The sequence below is a fragment of the Balaenoptera ricei genome, chromosome 20 (genome assembly GCF_028023285.1).
Source record: "Balaenoptera ricei isolate mBalRic1 chromosome 20, mBalRic1.hap2, whole genome shotgun sequence".
In the NCBI taxonomy this organism is placed as follows: Eukaryota; Metazoa; Chordata; class Mammalia; order Artiodactyla; family Balaenopteridae; genus Balaenoptera; species Balaenoptera ricei.
The window spans coordinates 51,839,204-51,845,484 of record NC_082658.1 but is presented as its reverse complement, the minus strand read 5'-3'; positions in this window follow the sequence as shown (position 1 = coordinate 51,845,484).

Genomic DNA, 6,281 nt, shown 5'->3' with positions numbered 1-6,281 from the left:
GCCTGCGCATTCCACCATCTCCCTTATTGTAACTGGGTCTCCTGAATTTAAGGGACTCTTGATCCATCCCAGAATGTGCAGGGGACTGAGCTAAGCCGGGTATCCTGGGACTGGAGGAGAATGAGCTTCTGGAGCCTTCAGGGAGAAGGAAAACACCCTTGGAATGAGTGGCCTTTGTACTCAAGGCTCAAACTGTCTCCAGCTGAGAGGTTTCTAGTAGCATAATTAACACAGGGTTTTTCTTTTCAATAGAGAAAGGCTTTTTCAGTTTTAAATGAAAATGACTTCAAATGAAATATGTGATTTTAAAGCTGAGAAATAGATTTTAGGATTTGGGGCTGGAGGTAAGTATTATATACTTGGCCTCGGGGTGGCCAGAGCAAGGACAAAAAGCTTTTCTTTATGCACATAAAATTCCACAAGAGACACGCCAGGCAGGGTCTACGATCTGGGTGAAAGATCTTGGCTGTTTTCCTTGTCCCAGCCCTGCAACAGTGCATGCCTCTAAGTTGGGATCATGGCTTCGACTGAAACAGAAATAGCAGCTGCTCTATTTATATGGTCTTGAATCTCAGAGGTTACTCTTATACATCAGTATTTCTCACTGGAGGAATTTAACAAAATACCTGAAATGCTCTGGTATTAAATACTTTTGTTAGCTGTGAATTTTGAAGTGGAGGAGAAGGCATTTGAGAAAGGAACGCTTGCCAAGATGTGCAGCTTATTTTTAGATTCTCATCCTCTGATTTTTCTCCCCCCTGAAATCACACAGAGTCACTTTGGGGATAGAGGTGAAGTGGAGATAGTAGAAATGTTCCAGGTTACTGGAACCTAAAGAACCATAAAACCCACTCAGCCTCAGGTATCTGGTAAAAGATTCATGTGGGAATTTTTGAGGTGGAATTACAATGCTATTAACCATGAATTTTAATTTTAAGTGGCACAAAAATCATTCGGCTTTTAGATAACTTGGCTATTGGCTAGTTAATCTGACTTGAGGCAAACTAAGGAGTACAGGCCAAGCAGTCCACTCTCGGCCTTTTTCTCTGCTCTGGGCTGCTCTGTGCACCAGCTTACCTGGGTGGGTAGAAACTTGGCCCTCGTGCCCCTGATGGGCTGGGTCAGGGAGAGATGCCATGAGTGGAGGACGTAGCCTTAGAGCCGTACACTCTGCAGCAGCCCCTGTGCTCTCGGATGACCCAGGGAGCCAACCAGTGCTCTAAGCTGTAGTGGTCAGGCCAAGCTCAAGTGTGAGCAGGGGAGGAAGGGGCTAGGCATGTTCCCCAGAGAAGGGAAGATATGGGGAGATTGTCCCAGAGGCAGGAGGAGCAGATGTGTTCCAGATGGGCAGAGCTAGTGCCAAAAGTTGGAAATTTCAGGGAAAAAAATTTAGTTCAATTCAGTCCAGCAACTGCTCCAGATATTGGGGATATTTAAGCAGAAGCTGGTTGAGCATTTATTAAGGATATTGTTAAAGATCACAATCAAATGAACTTGAAGGTCCTTTTAGCCTGGAGATTAGCATCCTGTATCTGGAATTACCTGCTTGCATTTATCCTGAACAGATGTCCTGGTCTGAAGGGCAGCCGTTTGGATCCATGGCACCATGCTCTACACCATGCAGCTGGGAATTCAGATATGTTTTGATTTGGATATGAATGGATAAAGCCATATGGTTCTCCATTTCCCACTTGAACGAAAGCTGGGAGGTTAGACAGACAGAAATCAATAACTGGATCTTTGCCTTCTTACATGTATGGAGACCTGTCTGTGGATCTGGATGGAATTTGTTGGCAGGACCATCTTCTGTACTGAATCTTCTTCCTGCCAGTGGCATCCCCCAAAGGTTTTCAGCCTAGATGGTCTCAGCCTAGGTAGGTTTACCAAGGAAAGCAATGAGTCAAAGAGCATTGGCTTAAAAGGACCAGTTCTCTTATTTTACACCTGGAGACTAAAGCTCCAAAAGGAAAGTGGACTTGTTCAAAGTCATGCAGGAGGTCGTATCAGAGCTGTTGAAGCTGGAGTGTTCTGATTCTGGACCACAGGTATCCCCCTGCATGATTTTTTTTTTAGCACAGTTATTCAGTAAATTTGAGTCTGCCTTTGTGGTTGACGTATGTGGGGGGACTAGAGCTTTTTGCTCAGATGATTCATGCTGGCAGTCTGCACTGTCCCTGTGATCCCCATGATGGGTTTAAAATTCAAGTGTGTGCATACAGGTGTGTACAAAACCACACACCACGCCACACTGAATCCACAGGTGTATCAGGGCGTCTTAAATGATTCACATTTCAGTAATTTAAGGGGAAGGCATTTTCCAGGGATGGAATCTCCCATGCTCAGATAACAGTTTTGGCTGGAAATTTTCCTTTAACTAATCTCTGCCTCAGGAAGAATCCATTATTTTAGAAATTATGTGATATATCTGTTTGGAATAAAAATGGTGCTTACCTTTCTCCTTGCCGGGGTGGGAGAAGGAGTTCAAGGCTGTACTGTGAAGTCATTATGCTCGTAGAGGGCTCCTGCCCTGAAGCCCAGTGTTATTGACCTTCTTTTCCTTCCACAAGGCCTGGTGAGCTAAGTCCTTTTGCTCTGGGTAGGGCCCCGGTAGATGGGCCGTCATCTGGGCCTGTAAGCCATACTTGATCTCTGCATTGATTTATATGTTTTTACTGTGATCTTGGTCCCAAACACAGAATTGTCACCTTGTTCTCATTGAATGTGCCTGATCCTTGCAAATTCCTTTTACATCTTGTTTTTAGTGTCGTGTGTGTGTGAAACTCTATGTTCAAGAAAGAAGTCATAAATGGAGTAAGAACATTTTAGTGCCATTGAAGAAATGCTTTTATGATTTCTAATAAATATTTATTTTGCCTTGTTATGATCATGTTTTATCCTTGTCTTAGGTGTGCCGCTATGAAGACTGACTAGAAATCGTAGGGTGTCGCTTAACATGAGTGGATAAAGGGAAGGCCACTTTTCGGACCTAAAATATTATTATTGGTCCCAGCTCAGCACACGAAGACATGCCACCTTTGTGCAGCGTTTACATCTCAAAGTATATCACGTCCAGTACCCCATTTTAACCACTCAATAACTCTGGAAGTAATTTGAGTAAAAGGAGACCTAGAGATTTTAAGTGACATGCCCAAGGAATCACAGCCTGAAAACCTTATAGGTTCAGGTAATATGACCCCAAGCAGGGGGTCCATCCATAGAAATCCCTCCTGTCTACCTCACAGGGCCTTTATTTATAAGGAGGCAATAAGGGAATGGACAGGAAAGAGCTGATATTATTACTATCATTATTGCCCAACATATATGTATGTGCAGTTTTTCATTCTATTGAGTTATTTTGAAAGAATGGCAGTTCTCAACTTGAATGCCAAGTTGCTGCTGTGTCTTGAGGGGTTGCAGAACTTGCAAACAATTTATTAATAAGTGATGTGCTGCATTTGGTCAATTACTTAATCCAAACGATTCCCAGAATAACACCCTTCACTGGGATATGTCTTCTCCAGTGGCTAGGAAATGGGAATTGTACATAATTCACATCCTAGCTCAAACAGGTTTCAGTCTATAATCTAGGAATGTGCCATCCACGGAAACATTCCAGGTAGACTGCTAGAAAAAGGGTGGAAGCCCCTGTTGTGGGATATATTCTGGGAGTGGGATGCCTAGGTCAATGAGGATAAACAGTTTTATGACTTTTTTAAAAAAATTTATTTATTTATTTATTTATTTATTTATGGCTGTGTTGGGTCTTCGTTTCTGTGCGAGGGCTTTCTCTAGTTGCGGCGAGCGGGGGCCACTCTTCATCGCGGTGCGCGGGCCTCTCACTATCGCGGCCTCTCTTGTTGCGGAGCACAGGCTCCAGATGCGCAGGCTCAGTAATTGTGGCTCACGGGCCCAGCTGCTCCGTGGCATGTGGGATCTTCCCAGACCAGGGCTCGAACCCGTGTCCCCTGCGTTGGCAGGCAGACTCTCAACCACTGTGCCACCAGGGAAGCCCCGCCCTATGACTTTTGATACTGTGAAAAATTATCTTCCAAGAGATATTTTGCAATTTTTTCAGCCTTTGAGATTGTATGATTCCCTATTTATAAAGTGCTTTCATTCATATTGGTTATCTTAATCCACTGTTTTGTAGGTGGCTTGTTTAATCTTTATTTTTTTTATTTATTATTTTTGGCTGCATTGGGTCTTCGTTGCTGCACGTGGGCTTTCACTAGTTGCGGCGAGCAGGGGCTACTCTTCGTTGTGGTGTGCGGGCTTCTCACTGTGGTGGCTTCTCTTGTTGCAGAGCATGGGCTCTAGGCACGCAGGTTTCAGTAGTTGTGGCACACAGGCTCAGTAGTTGTGGCTCACGGGTTCTAGAGCGCAGGCTCAGTAGTTGTGGTGCATGGGCTTAGTTGCTCCGTGGCATGTGGGATCTTCCCGGACCAGGGCTTGAACCCGTGTGCCTTGCATTGGCAGGCGGATTCTTAACCACTGTGCCACCAGGGAAGTCCCTGTAGATGGTTTGATGAGTATTCTATCTCCATTCAATAGGTGGGGAAATTGAGACTTGGAGAGAGATGGAATGACAGGTAAAGGTCACAGTGCTTTTTCCTGGGCCAAGGATCCAGGTTCTCTGAGGTGTACTGGTACGCACTAGTCCAGTAGTGTCAATGAGCTCATATAACAGAGTGGTTTAGCCTAGCCTGAGTCACATTTAAGAATAAGTGTCATCCAGGTAAAGGGAGTGTGGTGGTGGGATAGAGTTTCAATAAGAGGGAACAACATGGGCAAAGACCATGTTGTAGTAGGGAGCTTGGTGCATTTGAGGATGGAGAAGTCTTTGTGGCCAAATTGCTGGGAAAAAGGGCTGCAGAGGTAGGCAGAGGCTAGAGCACACAGGACTCGTCCAGCTGTGGGGAGGCTTTGAGATTTCCTATCAAGGGTGAGGGGAAACCACCAAAAGCTTTCACACAATGGGATTATTGAATTTCCTTTTTTCCCCCATAGGGTTGCAGGCTTAAAAGGGTGTAATTTTCCATCCGCCATCATTTGGCCTATAGTGACAGTCTGAAGAGTGTGGAATGGAGTAAATTCTACCTGGGCGTGATGGGGATACTCAGGAAGTGATTGGGAAAGAAGGCAAGAAGGCAAAGAGAAGGCAGAGACATTGATGGACTATGAAGACATTTCAGTAGAGAAGGAATGGTTGAGCACACTCATTTACTCGACTGAACTTTATCGGGCATTTATTAGATTACAGGTGCTGAAAAAGACACTGGTAATGTCCCCAAGTTTGGATGGAAGCAGAGAGGGTCAAAGGGGCAAGCCAAGAAAGGCTTTATAGATGAAATGAGAGTCGAGTTGCATTTGGAAGAAAAAAATAGGAATTTGCTGATGTGAGGTCTGATGGGGGGAGGGGCAGGGATGGAGGAAGGGAAGGGAAGGGAGAAAATTCTAGGTGGAAAGGCCAGTCTGTGTGAAGACACGCAGGAATAAAACAACACAAAGCCGCCTGGAACAGAGAGGACCTGAAGGCAGATGAGTCTAGAGAGGTTGTGGGGAGGGAAGGGCAGATCAAAAAGGGCCTTTTATGTTAGGAATTTCACTAGGCACAGTGCTAAGTACTTATCTGCATTAGCCCACTTAATCCTCACAATAATCCCATGAGAGGGACACTATTATTATGATTATTCCCATTTTTATAAATGGGAAAAATGAGTCTGCAGACTGTTAGAAATAATCAAAATAAAACTGAAAGTGGCTAAAGCCACACAGCAATATGTTATAGTTATAGATTTTAAAAAATCACATCTAACTAACTCTAAAGATATAAATATTGAGTCAGAGAGAATGAGACTTGACAGAAATAATCAGTACAAAAACTGAAATCGCAGTGGCCTCAGTTGCACATTGTAAATTTTGTAACTAACTAAAATTTGATGGGAGAATAAAGTATTTTTGCCAAAATATACGTATGGAAAAAAACTGACCTAGAAAAATTGAACTTAGAGCACAAAGGAACATTCTATGTTCTATGGGAGAAGGAAGCTTGGTAAAACTTGTTATATACAAAAGGTGATTGATAAATCAAATCTTTACTAAAGAATTCAGAAGGAAGAGAGTTTATTCCAATGAAAATAATTTTGGTAAAGTGCAAAAATAAATGCTGAAAATTTAGTAACAGTTTAACTGTGTGCTATAGAGCATTGAATATGGAATGAAATTGGCTTAATGGAATTTGCTTTGCAAGAATGGAACTGTCTATATAGAGAGAGACATAT